Below are 17,629 nucleotides of genomic sequence, written 5' to 3'. Positions count from 1 at the left end.
GACAGTGCGGTGTGATCCTTGGCGGGGCAGGCGATGATGAACTTAGAATATACATCCACGAAGGTAATTATGTACTTGTAGCCTGCTTTTGGTGTGAGGGGGCCGACGACGTCTAGGGAGAGTAGTTGCCACGGTTTTTGTGCTGTGACTTTTCCTGTAGGGCCTGGTGTTCGGGTGATGTCCTTCCCAAGGGCGCATGCTCGGCATGATTGTATGATCTTCTTTGCGATGGTGGATGGGTTTGGGGTCCAGTACATATCGTTAAAGACTTGTAGCAGCTTCTTCGTTCCCAGGTGGATGCCGTTGTGGGCATGGAGGTGGAGCATGGTGTCGTGGGCCGTAGCTGGGCTGAGGACAATGTGCCGTTCGGGTCAAAGAGATATTCGCCATGTGGGTGGAGTTTGGTGAATGTGGTCTGTGGAATCCAAGTTGGGCGTTGTTTATTATTCTACATTTGGACCAAGTCGGGTTCTGTCTTGATGGCGTTGATTGGGAGACGGAATAGGGCATCGGCGTTGGTGTGTAGCTTGCCTGGTCGGTATGCGATTTCGAAGTCATATTCTTTGAGGGTTTCTCGCCAGCGTATCAGTTGGGCATTGTTTGTGTTTGACTGCCGTAGCCACTGTAGGGATTGGTGATCCGTAATGACTACTACGTGGGTGCCTGAGATGTAGGACTTGAAATATTCTAGGGACCAGATGATCCCTAGGCACTCACGCTTTGTGGCCGCGTAGTTTTGCTCTGCCGTGTTCAGGGTGCGACTGGCACAGGCGATGATGTGTTCCCTCCCATTTTGTACCTGCGCAAGGACAGCTCCTATGGCGATGAGGGACACATCAGTATACAGGCGGAATGGGAGGTTGTAGTCTGGGAACGCAACTACTGGGGCGGTGGTTAATTTTGATTTGAGGGTGGTAAAGGCCGTTTTTCTTGTCTCGGTCCACACAAAAGGCTCACCTTTTTTTGTTAGTTCGTGAAGGGGTTTTGCGATGTCAGCGAATCCTTTGACGAATCGCCTGTAGTACGATGTTAACGTTCAGGAAGGCTCTGACTTCGTGCACGTCACGGGGTAGTGGGATGTCTGCGATGGCTTGAAGCTTATCTGGGTCTGGTGAGATGCCTTCGGCATTAATAAGATGTCCCAGGAAAGACACTGATCTCTCCGCCAGTACGCATTTCGTTGGTTTCAGTTTTAGTCCTGCTTGGCGTATGCGGTGAAACACTTGCTTGAGGCGGTGAAGGTGGTCGGTCCATGTACGACTAAAAACAATGACGTCGTCAAGGTACGCCAAGCAAGTCTCCCAAGTTAAACCACTAAGGACGGACTCCATTAAACGGGAGAATGTGGCAGGGGCGTTGCAGAGTCTGAAAGGGAGGACATTGAATTCATAATGTTTGCCATTCAATGTGGAGAAGGCGGTTTTGTGTTTGTCGTCGGGATGCACAGGGACTTGCCAGTAACCTGACTGCAGGTCTAAGGTGGAGAACCATGTCGAGCCATGTAACGAGTCAAGTGAGTCGTCGATGCGTAGTAGGGGAGTGGCGTCTTTGATTGTGACATCATTGACTCGGCGGTAGTCAACACAGAAATGCATTGTCCCGTCTTTTTTTCTTACGAGTACCACCGGAGAGGACCATGGGCTAGTAGAGTTGGAGATTACGCCGGCATCTAGCATGTCCTGGACCTGCCGGTCTTCTTCCTCTCGTTGCTTCGGATTCTTCCGTCGCGATGGTTGGCGAATTGGACGTCCGGTCGTGTGTATCTCATGGCTGAGATAGGTGGTATGGCCAAGGTCGGTTGGGCCGGAGGAGAATAGGTCTTGAAAATCCAGGAGGAGTTGTCGGAGGCTGTTGGTTTGGGTCGGGGATAGGTGTGATGGTAGGGCGGGGAGAGTGGGTGGGTCTGGGGGTGGCGTTTGGCATGGTTCGGCTTCTTCAGTATCGCCGATGATGAGTCCTCTTGGTAGGGTTAGTGGTGTAGTAGCGAGGTTGGCGATACGGATTTCCTGGGCATGTGGGGGGAGGAAGGTGGGGCCTACTAGACAGGAAGAGAGTGGTCCGGTGGGGATGGATGGTGAGAAGAGAACGGAGGTATGGGAAGGTTTGTTCAGTTTTACCCAAGCTTCATGGTGTGGTGGAATGGTGATAGAGGAGGCGACAGTGGCAGGAAAAGATGGGGAGGGATGCAGATGATGAGTGGTGGGTGGTGGTGATGGGGGTCTAGTGGTGTGAGGGGCTGGGTTGGGTTTAGGTGTGTCTGTGGTATGGGACAGGTGAGTGTCTGATGGTAGTGTGTGGGGGTGGGTGTTCTTGTTGTGCCTTTGGTTTTTTTTTTTTTTCTTCTTTCTTCTTGACTGCTGGTTGGTTGGGGTGGGCTGGACTGAAGTGGAGGCGGCGTTGATGGCAGTCAATGGTGGCGTGTAATTTCTGGAGGAGGTCCAGCCCTAAATATCCATCATATTGACTGCATGTTGAGTCGAATATGATAAATGGGTGGCTAGTGGATATTTGCTGATGGATGTGGGTCTGAAGGGCCCGAGTTTCCCCACGGATAGGCAGGGGGCCGTCCCCCACGTCGACGAGGTTGGCTGAGGTGGGGAAGAGGGGGCCAAATGCACCCATGTGGCGGGAGTAGAAGTGGGAGTAGAGGCACGATCTGGCTGCTCCCGTATCCACTAGTAGACGTGCCTTGACCCCGTTTAGCCAAATCTTGTCATAAACTGGGGGTCTGTAGTTCTGTGAGGTGGCCCCCGCCACCGTGGGGAGGTGCGGGGGCGGGCCTAAAAATCCATCTGTTGTGGAGTGGTGTCTTCTTGGTCGTCGTCATCCGTTCCCGAGAAAGCTTGTGGCGGTGCGTCGTCTTCCTGGGCGGCGGCGTCTAAGGAGGAGACTTTCTTGCGCCCTTGTTGAAAGGTTCTGCGCCTGCTAGCTTTGAGCTGCTCCCTAATGTCGTGTAGAGGGCAGGTGCGACTGCAAGCCGTGAATTCCCAGGGGTTAATAGTGATGAGGTTTCCTTGTTCCCTGGGGTTTGGTAGCTTCTTCTGCGGGTAAGCTCTAGGGACTGTGGGGGGCAGCTCAGTAGTTGGCTGGTGAGGCGGCAGCTTAGGTTTGGAAGGGGGGTGTTGCCTTGTTGGAAGACGTGTCACTGCGTGGAGTGGCTGTGGTGTGGGGCGGGCGGCGAGCAGACGTCGGACGAGTTGTAGGTCATTTTCCATGTCCCCTGACGCGTCGTAGATTGAGAAATGCTCCCTGACTATGCTGGGGAGGATCCTCAATAGAGCATTGAATGTATGGATATCCCGGGCATTTGGTGGTGCCTCAGAATAGGCAGCGCTGACGAGGCGCCTGGCCTGGGTGAATGTGTCATCCAGGTTTCCGTCGTAGGTGAGGGCGTCGAGTTGAGAGAGAGTGACAACTCGGCCTATTGATGGCGTGAATGCCTGTCTCACTATTTGTGAGAATTGGTCCCATGACAGTTCTGGGACGATTTTTGGTGCGACACTAGTGATTATTTTACCCAGGTTAGGTAGTGTGACTGCGATCTTTTCTCTGTCTGAGTCGAACCCTATGTCTAGGAGGGGTTTGACCATGTCCAAATATACATCTATGTCGCGCTGGTCCGGGTTGAACCTCGGCAATTGGATGTGTGGTTTGGCTGCCATTGTAAGTTCCCTTTTGCGTTCCTCCGTGCGTTACTCGGATCTAGAACCACCGCTTGCCACCAGTGTAATGCTGTGTTTTTAAAGCGACTTCTCGTCGTAGAAACACGAGCACTGGAACGGGGTCCTTTTACTAGACCGGATGTAATGCACTAACAAAGAAACAGGGCATAAAAAGAGACAGTATACCGTATCACATCTATTGCTTAAGTCCTACTCATTACAGTGTACATACAATGATATTTAGTACATAGGAGAACAGAGATACAAGATTACACTCAACTGCACAGAATGATCACATATATATTAACACTGTGGCACAGGAAAGTCGTGGATATTCTTCACTGTCACTTGGATGGAATATTACATCACTGGGGTTGTTAGTTTGAATTAATTATTATGTCACCTCAAGATAATAATAAACTGGGGCCGTTCACTTTAGATCACTGAGATTGGGAGTCTGTTTCGGGGATATTTACCATAATAGAGGTAGGGTGCGGATGGCGACACTCGACACTGTCACCAGGTCGCGGGGACACATACACTTGCCTTTCGGCTCACTCGCGCACCTACCTCTAGTTTCACAGAAAACTCCCTGGTTCCTTGATGCAGGGGGGGACTGAGTTATTTACCAATTTACACTTCTTACCCTGATTGCACGAGTTTCTGTTAGGCCACTGTTTAATATATCTTCTACATAAACACTGTCACTGTACTCTGGATCACTGTCACTGTCACTGTCTTACCCTTGTTTCCTGGGTTGTCAAATTACTGGTACTTACAGTCAGGGAGGCTCACCTGTCTGGGGCCTCGACCTGAGGGGCGGCTCCTTTCTTAGGGCCGCGCTGGTGGGGTGCAGGGAGGCCCTGTGGTCTGGGGGCCTCGACCTGATCGGGGGCCCTCGGGACTAGGGCCAAACAGCCGGAGTAGTCGGGCCTGCTTCCTCTGCCTCCGGGGAGTGAGGGAGCCTGGGTCTCCGTCGTTGTAGACTGCAGTGGTGGGCCTGGGCGTCCTGGGGCTGCGGGTGCTCAGGGGAAGAGGCGCCGTCAGGGCTGGGCTGCGGCAGCGTCTCCTGCAGGGCTCCGGCAAGGCCAAAGAACTCCCGGGTGTGGGCGGTAGGTCCGTTATCGGGCCTTGCCACCACTCTAGTGTCTCCTCCGGGCCTATAAGCCTGGATGGCGACGAAGGGCTCCCCGAAGGGAAAGAGGCTAAAGGGAGACTCACGCTCTTCGTGGTTCCCTGAGTGTGTCTATAGGTCTGAGTCGGGGCTCTACTTCCCCTATTGTGCACCTTGGCTGTAGCCGTGAACTTGCCCGGCGTACGGGGGACACCTATAGGGTGATCGAGGTCGCCCTTTCGCCGTGGCAAGGTACCGCCGGCGTGGTGTTCCTCCCGCAGTAGGAGACAAGCCGGAGTGAGGGGCTCAGGAGCCGCACTCTCTCCAATACAGACAGATCCTACCGTCAGGGAATTCTCCACCCTGGTACGTGCCCCGGCCGAAGCCGAGTGTCTGCCCGTACAGAAAGCGACTAACTGGTGAACTGGTTCTACCGTCCGTTGCGGCAAGATACCGACCCCGGGATGCCGCTTCCATAATTGGGTAGCACTACACGTACGGTAGCAGGGTCTCTCTACCCTGGACCGTATTCTGGCAGTAGCCAAAGAGCAACTGGAGAGGGATGCACACAGGCAACTCTCTCTCCTCAGCATGTTAAGGCCGGAGCCTGGGGTCACCTTCCCCTCTACACACTCTGTCAGGCCGTAGCCTGTGTCTCTCTCTCTTTCTCTCTTTAGGCCGTAGCCTTGAGCCTCTTGCCCTTGGGCCTCCTGCCCTAGAGGGTGTAACAAGACCGTCAATACGGTGTTACCTGGGACTGACCTCTTTTCAGTCCCACCCCTGGTCTGACGGTCACTACCCCGCCCGCACAGTAGTTCAGTTTGCCTGAATGCCTTGGGTTGGGGCACTTGCGGGGAATAGGGGCTCAGGGTCGGGATGCCCCGATGACCCTCTTGCCCGGAACTACTAACCTCACCAGTGTGTCCTCCTGGGGTGGTGGTGGGGTGGCGGCTCGGTGGTGGTGTGGGGGGGTGGTGAGGTGGGAGGTCCTGCGGCGGGCACGGCGGGCATTTTACTTACTCATTTCTTCTCAGTGCTAAAATTAGCTATATTCATCTTATTTACTCATCTCTTTTGCTAGGACATAAATAAACAAGAGGCATATTTCATAACATCATATCTTAATGACAGGAATATTTTCGCCACCACCCACGTTAATACCAGATGACACAATTTGCCACAACATCAGACTCACAATTAAGAGAGCCTCAAGGCAGCCCACCCCTTGTACAAACCTCACCACACACTAAATATCGAGAAACAAATACGGCAGTTTCAGATGATGAGTGGGAAACCACCTCTGACGTAGGAAGTACGGACTTTGCCGCTGCCTTGCACACGTATGCCAATACACTTAACAGGGTTCACCGGTCCGGTCGTACATATTCCACCATTCCCTCACACAACGATAAACACGTCCAAGTTGAATTAACAGGGCAAACAGTAAAAATGGATCAAGAAACAAATACCGCTGATCTAACAACCACACCTCACGTGTTTGTGTATCACGAGGATAAAACTACCCCAAAATTCTCTGGCACAGACAAAGATCTCATTGATGTCATTTCATTAGTCAGTCAGTGCGAACAAATGTTCATCAAGCGCCACATACTAGATGAACAAGAGAAAATTGCTATTTTTTCATCTTGCATAAGCCAGGAAAGATGTCCAGCGAGCAACTTGCTTCGCTCCGACAAGCTCTATCGTGCTAGGACATATAATGAATTTAAAACTGAATTTCTGAAGAAATTTTCTGGAGGTATGAACTTCTTGCCAGGTATAATTCCAGAATTACATAAAATTGTAGATCTTGTAAGGGAGCACACTACAAACCATGTGCTCAGTGAAATAACTGCTGATGTCTCCACAATCAAGACAACATTATTAGCTACTTTGGAAAATTCTAATTGGATAACAGATGATGGAAAGATGTCCCCAGACCTCGTCGTGGACATCATTGGTTATGTAGCTGCCTTGTGTAAATTACCTGATAGGACCGTTAAGATCGCCAAGACGATCGCGTACACCCCAGGAATGTGCTTGCTAGACTTAATGAACGAGGTAGAGATGCAGTGCAGTAAAGTAGGTGTGGTCGACACACATGCACATTCTGGTAGAATCAGGGTACCTGAGACAGTATCAGCTGTGAAAACATCTACACCGACCCCAAACAGAGAACAAAATCGATCGCGACCAGCAATCAGGCAGGCCAAACAAGCAAACGCGCCAAGGCCTCGTTCTCAGACGCCTTCCTACAGGCAGTTTCATAAGTTTTCGCGCAGCCCGAGCAGGTCTCGCGCCATAAACAACACTTCTTATGGGAAATCACCTCGTAGGTCACAGTCAAGGGATAGGTCCATTCTATGTCATTATTGTGCAAAACCAGGACACACAAGGTATGAATGCTTTATCAAGGCAAAAGAGGACAAACAAAAGACACAAGGATTTGGTCTTTACTGTAGGCATCATAGATACCAAGGGCACTGGACTAGTGATTGCAAAACAGTAGAAAAAATTGTGTCTATGTTCAAATCGGGGGAAGACCAAGTCATGACAAAAAACGAACAAACGTAAAGAAGAACAAGGCTAAACTTCACATAGGAGGCATGTTGGGAAATGAGTGTATCTTGTTACCAGCTGTATGTGAGGATCAAAACGTTTCCTTATTTTTAGATACAGGCTCTCCAGTGAACTTAATAACACATGAAGAACTAAATAGAATTCTTAAAAATAAAAAGAAAGTAACTTTTCTGGATGAAGCTGATTTAGATTTATACACAGTAGATGGACAAGAGATTACAGTGAAGGGTATGGTAAGATTAAATCTCAGTTTCACAGAAACTACAAGACCATTCTCTGCATTTTTCTATATCGTTGAAAACTTAGCAAGTAAAGCTCATATGTTACTGGGCTTAAGATCCATGAGAGCTGAGAACATAACTATACTCCCACAAATGAATGGAATAGACTTTGATAATGAATTCATAGAGGAAATAACTTCAGAGCCCTCACCGATTGGTAGAAGAGAGCCAAAAAGAATTGGTAATATTAAAGGCTTAAACAAACATACACAAACAGATGAGTGTATAGATCCACTCCCACCACCAACCCCATCCTCCAGAATTAGTGACCCAGATAACAGTACTGATTTATCAATTTTTCCAGCCCATCTCACTAATGATTTAGTTATACCACCTAATTCATACATGAAGGTTACCATAAAGAGCAAATTACGGAATAGTACTGTTCTTGTCTTAGAAGAATTATGTAAAGGGATTGTCAGTAGAAAACGCATTATGTCATACGAACGACGAAGGGCAAACTCAGATATTCATAATTAATCACATGAATGGGGAAGTTCAGTTGAAAAAGGGAACTTGTATAGTTAATATTGACAAATGTCCCGCCCCTGTGAAGGAAATAGTTATAGCTGGAGTAACAAGTGAGATAAAATCTACGGATAGAGAAAGAATAAAAGAGAATTTAATTCACTCAGGTGAATTTGATGAAGAAAATGATTTGTTAACCCTGCTGGAAACACACAGGGACACCGTAGCATTGCCCGGAGAACAATTAGGGTGTACTAACTTGATTAATCACATGATTAATGTGCACCCAGAAACACCACCAATTTTCGTACCAGCTTACCGCATACCACACTCCCAACGTACACTTGCAAATCAGTATGTCCATGAAATGTTAAAACTTGGAATCATTGAGCCTTCAGTCTCCCCGTGGAATGCCCCCCTATTCTTCGTGCCCAAACGAAATGGAGAAATGAGTGCGGTAGTAGATTACCGTAAACTAAATAATCACACAATCCCAGACAGATTTCCCATGCCATTGCTAAGCGATGTTCTACAGAATATTGGTCCTGAGAATAATGTATTCTCGACCATCGATCTCCTAAACGGCTACTATCAGATTCCGGTATCTAAGGAGTCACGTAAATACACTGCCTTTTCAACAAACAGAGGCCATTATCAATATACAAGAATGCCAATGGGACTGAGGACAGCCCCAGGCACATTCCAGCGTCTTATGAATTACGTATTGTCCGGAATTTTAGGACAAGGAATATTTGTTTATCTTGACGATATTATAATCGCAACGAAGAATATTAAGGATCATCTCAGGAAATTAGACTTACTCTTACAAAAGCTTAGTGATGCTGGACTAAAAATTAAACTTTCTAAATGCAAATTTTGCTTTAAGGAAATAAATTTCTTAGGCCACAAATTAAGTTCTGATGGTATTCACACCACTGATGACAAAATACAGGCAGTGAGAGATTTTCCTAAACCCACTACGACTGACGAAGTTAGACAATTTTTAGGTCTGGCCGGGTACTATAGGTCATTCGTACCACAGTTCTCTCATATAGCCTTTCCTCTATTCCAACTACTCAAAAAAGATGCTGTATTCCAATGGGAAGAAGAACAAAAAAGGGCATTTAACAATCTAAAAATTAAACTAACAAATGCACCTTGTTTAGCATATCCGGATTACACAAAATCATTTCTTATTTGTACAGACGCATCAGTTAAAGGTTTAGGGGCTGTACTGATGCAGGAAGATAAAAGAGGAAAGAATCAACCAATTGCATTTGCCAGCAGACAAACAAGAGGTGCGGAGAAAAATTATTGCACTACAGACTCAGAGGCACTTGCAGTGGTTTTTGCATTACAAAAGTTTCGAGATTTGGTATATGGTTACGAAATCCACTTATTCACCGACCATAAACCACTGGTGGGTATGTTTAAAGAAAAACTCCTTTCTGGGAGGAGAGCAAGATGGAAGTGTACAGTTGAAAACTACAATGTACAGATTCATTATATACAAGGTAAAATGAACATAGTAGCTGACGCATTATCTAGGAACCCGAACACAATTCAGGTCGCGGCGTTAGATCTCAAAGGAAATATCCCAAACCACGAGGATATCGCAAAGGCACAAAGACTTGACCCAATATGGTCTAAAGTAATATACAAGTTAGAAAGTGGAGATGACATACAATTACCCAAACTGCATGTCCCACTTGAACAATTCACAATGGTCAATAATACATTATACAAAATTAACTCTAAACAACCAAAACGCCAAAGAAATACTAACCAGTTGGTAGTACCTAATGACATGATACCCCAAGTATTACTATTGATACACGACAGCCTACATGCAGGACATCCTGGAAAGGATAAGACATTCAACCAAGCCCAGCTATTATATTACTGGCCTTCATTACGAAAAGATATAAACAATCATATAGACAGATGCGAATCATGTGCGAAACACAAAGGATACCCAATCACACCTGCACCGATGGGTAATTACCCTGTACCACATCAACCATGGGACGTTGTCGCTGTTGATTTACTCAAGATGCCATTATCATACAATAATAACCTATACTTATTCGTAGCAACGGATCATTTTTCCCGTTATGTCATTTTAGCTCCAATTAAAGATAAGACAGCAGAGACAGTAGCAAAGGCAATAACAGATAATGTAATATGTCGCTTTACTACCCCAAAGGTACTAATAAGTGATAATGGAGGAGAATTTAATTCTGAGATCTTACAAGAAATATGTAAACAATACAACATCAAAAAGGTTAACGTTTTGGCCTATCACCCAGCATCGAATGGGTTGGTAGAGAGACAAAATAAAAAGGCATTAGTTGTGCTACGACACATTCTCAGTGAAAATTATGCAAGCTGGGATGATTGGATTCCCAGAGTAGAAGCCTCAATTAATGGGTCTATAAATAAATCCATCGGTGACACACCACATTTCATTATATATGGCACAGATAAAAAATTACCATATGAGCTCCTAGAAGGTGACAGCATGCCTATATACAATTACGATGATTACTCTAAATTCCGTTTACGTGAATTCCAGGACATTCACAAAAGAGTCAAAAAACAATTAACGATGTCCAAGGAAGAAATGACGGAGGCATTTAACAAGAAGGCAAAAGATTCACCTATCAGCTTAGGAGACATTGTTTACGGTGTCATTCATACGAGAGACAATAAATTATCCCCAAAATTTGAGGGCCCATACAGAGTAATTAACATAAAAGCAAACAAAGTTTTAATTAAGTCACTTTCAAGTGGCGAGGAGAAACAAGTTCATATTGACCATTTAAAACGAGTTTCAAGGGAATTATCACATAATTATTCAGCCTCGAATACAACCGAACAGGCGAACGTACCTCAAGAAACCAAGCAAGAACACAACAATGATTACAAAAAGAAATTAAGGTCATATACCAAACAATCGAACATAGGTGCAACTGTTCCAATCAAATCTACAGTACATCATTTACGAGAATTAAATATCGATTTAAACTCCTTCTATAAATGAAATAACAATCAACCGTAACGCACATCATCACTATCATCGACCACAGCATTATAGGAAATTAATAGATTTTTTTTTTTCGGTAGGTTACGATGAAGGGACTTATGCTATTGATTCTCCTCTACATAGCAAGAGGATATGCGCACTTAGACCCCAAACATATAGTACGACAAGGATGCCTCATAGCTCCAACGGCCACGACTACAATCGTTAAGGACGTCATGAGTACTGAAATAAGTCTAGATTACTTGTATGACTTACCTACTTATCTAGACAGACTTGCGACGCCGATGCGAACTCTGGACTTCATGATAGGAAATTATGTTTCACAAGCACATAACACCAAGGAAGTGAATGAAATGGTAAAGTTAGCGAAATGGAAACTAGAACAGGCGAAGTCAACTATGCTCGTCATGATCCAAGATCTCCCATCTTATGGAACGGAGGTACTGAGCGACAGGAACAACATCACACGTACTCGCCAAAAGCGCGGTTTGTTCGACCTGGGTGGCGCAGTTCTTGGGAACATCTTTGGATTGGCTACAGAGGATGACCTTAAAGAAATAAACAACAAATTTAATAAGATAGCTCAGGTACTAACATACCAAGATAAATTCATCACAGGACAGAACTCAGCAATGAAGACAATTGTGAAAAATCTGAAACAAGCAGAAAACATAGCTCTCGAGAGTGTAGATAAAATAAATAAATTGGAGGGAAACGTTACACTTTTCCAACACTTCTCCATCATCACAGAACATATTGACACGATTCTACTACAATTAGAGAACACTAGAGATCGTTTCAGGGCACTTATGCCAGGAATTTCGAATGCTGGTGATGGCAAGATCACAATTGACTTACTCCCAGTTCATGAGCTACGTCAGATAGTTAGTCAAGGCATGCATAATAAAATGCCCGTTGCCGGACCTTCCGCCCCGCCACCCCCCACACCACCACCGGGCCACCACCACCCCACCACCCGAGAAGGAGATAACGGACAGGTTAATGACCCAGGACAAGAGGGTCATCCAACCACCACTGACCTGTGCCCCTTCTTCCCGCAACTGCCCCAACGCCAGGTGAGCCTAGATCCGCAACAACTTCAACGGCGGGTTGACCATCGACAGCAGTGGGGTGGGACTGATACAATATCAGTCCCTAGTAGTTTTGTGGTGACGACCACAGCTTCACCCCAACGGGACAGGAGGTCCCTAGGTGAGCCATGAGGTGTTTACACCTACTGCCACCGCGAGCCACGGGGAAGTACCATCCTCTGCCGCAACAACCCTGGTGAGCCACGAGGGGCTAGTACCCTCTGCCACCGTGAGCCACGAGGGCGTAATACCCTCTGCCACCGTGAGCCATGAGGGCGTAATACCCTCTGCCACAACCAGGACAGGAGGTCCTTTGACGAGGGAGGAGAACCCTCTATAACAAATAGGGCAGGAGGCCCAATAGTAGATTGTACGGGGCTCACACCCCCAGCCACTCCAAGGGTAAGAGACCCTCACACCAAGCCACAAGTGGGTCCCAGGACCGATCAACCTGGTGCCACGGCAGTTGTGAAGACAAGAGAGAGAGTCACCTCTGTGCTACCCTCCATAAGTGCAAGAGAGACCACGGCCTCCGTGTGTCCTCTAAAGTCAGCTAACTCCTGCAGGAGTAGCCGGACACCACCCGGGAGAGTTGCCCAGAAAGTGTCACCTGAACAGAGGCCCGGTCCCAGTCGGGACCTACCTCCCACCCCCGGGAAATTCTTGTCTTCCCCAGGTACCAGCAGGAGACGAGGCCGCAGCCCACACCTGAGACTGACGGCGCGTCCCCCGGCAGACCTCCGCAGCCCTCGGACCCCCAGGCGAGCCCAGCAGCCCGTCAACGCCGACCTCCCCCTGCCGCAGACCCTACGACGTCAGACCCGTTGGCTACACCTGTTTGGCCCCAGTCCCTAGGGCCAACATAGACGGGCCTCCCTTCACTGTGACCAGAGGAGGGCCTACAACAGGTCGAGACCCCAGGCAAGAAGGTCTCCCTGCACCGTGACCAGAGTGAGGACCTACAACAGGTCGAGACCCCAGGCAAGAGGGTCTCCCTGCAACATCGGACCCGGGTCAAGTCTCCCCCCAGTGGGTACGGTGATTCCCGCCACGGGTAGAGCCCCCGGAGGTCCCCTTATAGTGACAGAGTGATATCGCCCCAGAAACTCGGGCAAGATTAGTGACTTTTCCTTTTCTATAGTGAGACAGAGACAGTGATCCAGTGACAAAGTGAACCAGCGGGATTACACCAAAAAGTGTCCGTAAATACCTTCCCTTGGAAAAGACTATAAGTTCTGGGCCCGTACAACTAGTGCTATTCCCAAGTCCAGTCTAGAGGAGTCCCCCCCTTGCCAGTGTACGTGCGGGCGAGAATTGCCGCACCGAGCCCAAACAGTGAAGTATAGTGATCTGCTCCCCTTGTTCTTTTATAGTAATAATCCCTCCCCGGCTCATCAAGCCCAGACATCTCGATTGCCCCAGTACACTAAGACCGTTTGGACTTTAATGCAAGTTAGTCTCATTCACTTATGGACCCTTAACCCATTGTCAAGTATAGTTATAGTGTGTGTGAACATCCCGTGTTGTACTAACGTAACTTTGTATATCTGTATCCTCTGCCCATAATATCATTCTATGTAATATTGTCAAGGTGTTAGAATTAAGGTAATAGATGTGTTAAAGGTGGACTGCCTAGTTTTTATGTCCTGTTCCTTTGTTAGTGCATTACGCCCAGTCCGGAAAGAGGACCCCGCTCAGTAGCTAGTGTTTTTGGTACGAGGAGTCGGCCTAAAAACACTCAGCATAACACATAAACATAAATTGAAGCCGTTGTTCCACAGTAGGGAATTTATGCAATATTACCCGTATTTAGAAGCAACACTAACACCAACATCAGTGGTAGTTCATGTACCATTCATCACTGAAGACCTGTTCACAGTATACCAAATACACCCCTTCCCCTATAAAAATAACAACACTTTGGTCATCATCAACATCAACACAGACACCGAACTCATCATGGTCTCCAAGAGACGGGACACTGTCACTTTCGCAAGTGAATCAACGATTGAACGAAAGTGCCGCACATCCTTACATGCTGTTCATCTTTGTCCTGCGTACATTTTCACGTTTCAGCCTACTGATACAGTCCCTTGTGAAATGGCTATCATCAGAAATGACAATATTCATCATCACTGCAACTTCACTTTTGCTCCAGATAAACTTGTACACCATCAATGCATTGGACACTCACAGTTTTTTTATTTCCCTCATAACACATCAGTTTACATAGTCTGTCCAGATATACCACCATCTCATACATCAGCATCAGGATTATACATAGCACCAGACTACTGTGCAGTATTTACACCAGCCATGTCTACTTTATCCACCATTAATCACTACGCCATTCTCAATCATACACACAAACATTTCCACCCACTGCCTGATATGAACTTAAACATGAGCACAAGTATTAAGCTGACTTCACCTAAGTTTGAAACTATGCAGCTGATCAATGAAACAATGAAGCCCTGGGAAGATTTGAGTTTGAGTATGTTCAACCCATATTATGTGTATAGCCCAGCATCTACTGTCTTTATAATCGTCTGCATTGTAGTTGCAGTACTGCTGTTCGCAATGCACAGAATGCATGCAAGAATTGCTAATTTGGAGTCATTATTTAGTGGAGGGAGAGTTAACATCAAAGTTAACCACCCTGAATGAAGTGTATATATTTTGTATATAGTATTAATTATATATATGAAAAAAAAATAAAAAAAAGAATGACCCATGTATGGCAGACCAGTACCATTATCTTTAAATGAAATATTAATAACTCTTACCATAATCTTAATTTTAAACTATTTTTTTTTCTTGCATGTATGCATTTCACTACAATAACCCAAGTATACAGTATACTGTATTACAATTAAATAATTTACTTTAATGCATTTATTCAAATATGTATACAACTTGTTTAAAATGTAATATTACTGAATAATCACTATTTACTATGAATATTATATGTATACAATATTCATACAATTATGTTACTTTTACAATATTATGTATTTCATTTAATTAGCTTATAAGTTCATTATAATGTGTATATAATGTGTATTAATATGTTAGGACTATTGACTGTCGATGGTACGCCATTTTCGCGTGACCGAGCAGATATCAGAACTCCATATTATAATTACAAATCATAATAGATAGATAGATAAATAGATAGATAGACAGCTCTATGCGAGCCTGGGAATAGGAAATGAGCTTGCAAATTACACTGAGGAAAGCTGACGACAGTGGCCAGTAAGGAGATGATGCAGTTAGTTGTCAGCAATCCACCCGTGAACAAAGCCCTAGTGACCATACACACACATACACACATACTCACACACAGGCTTCTTAAACTTTCCATCCACAAGGAACACACGTGATACGTCTCCTGTTTCACCAGAATTTAGGAAAGAGAGCTCAGAAGGAGACAGGCCTTAGAAGAGACAGGTCGCAGGGAGAAGGGCTTGGCAACTTGAGAGAGAGACAGAGTGAGACAGAGAGATAGCTAGCGGGACTGGACTCTATACTTCGCTCTGTGTGAGAGACTTGTTAATATTTCCAAGACAAATAAAAATAGTCCCATACTATTCTTTACCTCTCCTGTCACTACATGACAAATGGAAAAGAAGATTATCTACTACAAGCTACTCCAGTATAATAATCGCTCGTCCACAAGTCTAATATATATATAACTCAACCACAAAGGAACCACAAAGTCTTTTATGACACCAACGCACAACTCATATGATGGCGAGAAGCACTCGAGGAGTATGATTTTGAGATATCATACCGACCAGGCAAGCTCCACACGAATGCCAACGCCCTTTCCCGTCTACCCATCAATGCCATTTCCACGGAACCAGATCTTATCCAAATGTGGCACAATAAACAACGCCCTACCTGGATCCCGCCGAGCACATTCGCCAAACTCCACCTTCACGGCGATCACCTGTTCGATCCCAACAGCCACATCGTCCTAAGCCCTACCACCGCCCACGACACTATGCTGCACCTTCACGCCAACAATGGCATCACCTGGGGACTAAGAAACTCTTACAAGTCTTCAGTGATATGTACCAGACGCCTAACCCATCCACCATTGCCAAGAACATCATACAATCCTGCCGCGCCTGTGCTTTGAGGAAGGACATCACTCGCACACCCAACCCTTCAGGAAAACTAACAGCACAGAAACCTTGGCAATTGCTTTCCCTAGATGTCGTCGGCCCCCTCACACCAAAAACAGGGTACAAATACATTATCACATTCGTGGATGTGTATTCAAAGTTCATCATCGCATGCCCCGCCAAAGATCACAGCGCGGTATCTGTCGCCGACGCCCTAACTCGCCACGTCTTCCCGTATTTTGGCATTCCCCAAGCACTGCACTCGGATAATGCCCCATAATTCACTGGCAAAGTCTGGGAAGAACTGGCGGATATATTCGGGTATCATGTCTCCCACTCATCCCACTACTGGCCCCAAGGTAACAGCATCTGTGAGAGGAGCCATCGCTCCCTCATGAATCAGGTCCACACACACATCATGCAAACAGGGAACGATAATTTGCCTGCCCATGTCAAGATTGTCCAATGGGGCCTAAATACATGCCCACGAGAGGACGGTATAACACCCCATGAGCGAGTTTTCGGGGAAACCTCGCTCCTCCTACCCCTCCGCCACCACCTCCACCCTCCCACCCCGCCCTCCACTACTGACCCTCTCCACCACCTCAAACACCGCCTCCACCACCTACAAACCCAACAGGAACTGACGCCCGATGCCAACCACTCCAACCCATACAAACCTGACCAGTTCGTCGTCGTAGCACACCTTCCCGCCCCCACCAAGACCTCCCCCCGGTTCAATGGCCCCTTCAAAATAATCCGAGTCCCTAACCCCTACCAAGTAATCATTGACCAACAAGGACAGCAACGCACGTACCGAAATCGCCACGTGCGACCCTTCCACCCACCCAACAATGACCACCCCCACACCCGCGCACCCCACACCTCTTCCCGCACAGCTGTCCACACCGAGCCTTCCGAGAATTACCCCCCAGACTCCTACTCTTACTCCTTCTCATCCCCACCCTCCACCTCACTGACGACCACGCCGCCTCCCAACACACCCGATCCCGACTCACCACCTACCTACATCACCGCCACCGCCCAACGCCAGCACCTCCTCACAGCCCACCACTCAGCTCCCTACCACCTGTCCACTCACCACCTCCCACACAACACCGCCTCCACCGCCTACATCACCACCACCGCCCAACACCACCACCTCCTCACAGCTCACCACTCACCTCCCTACCACCTGTACACCCACCACCTCCCACACCACACCACACTCCAGCCCACCACGCACAGACACAACCT

The sequence above is a fragment of the Coenobita brevimanus genome, chromosome 110, assembly GCF_032717465.1.
Source record: "Coenobita brevimanus isolate Jiangsu-jjx chromosome 110, ASM3271746v2, whole genome shotgun sequence".
Classification (NCBI taxonomy): domain Eukaryota; kingdom Metazoa; phylum Arthropoda; class Malacostraca; order Decapoda; family Coenobitidae; genus Coenobita; species Coenobita brevimanus.
This window is presented reverse-complemented; position numbering follows the sequence as displayed.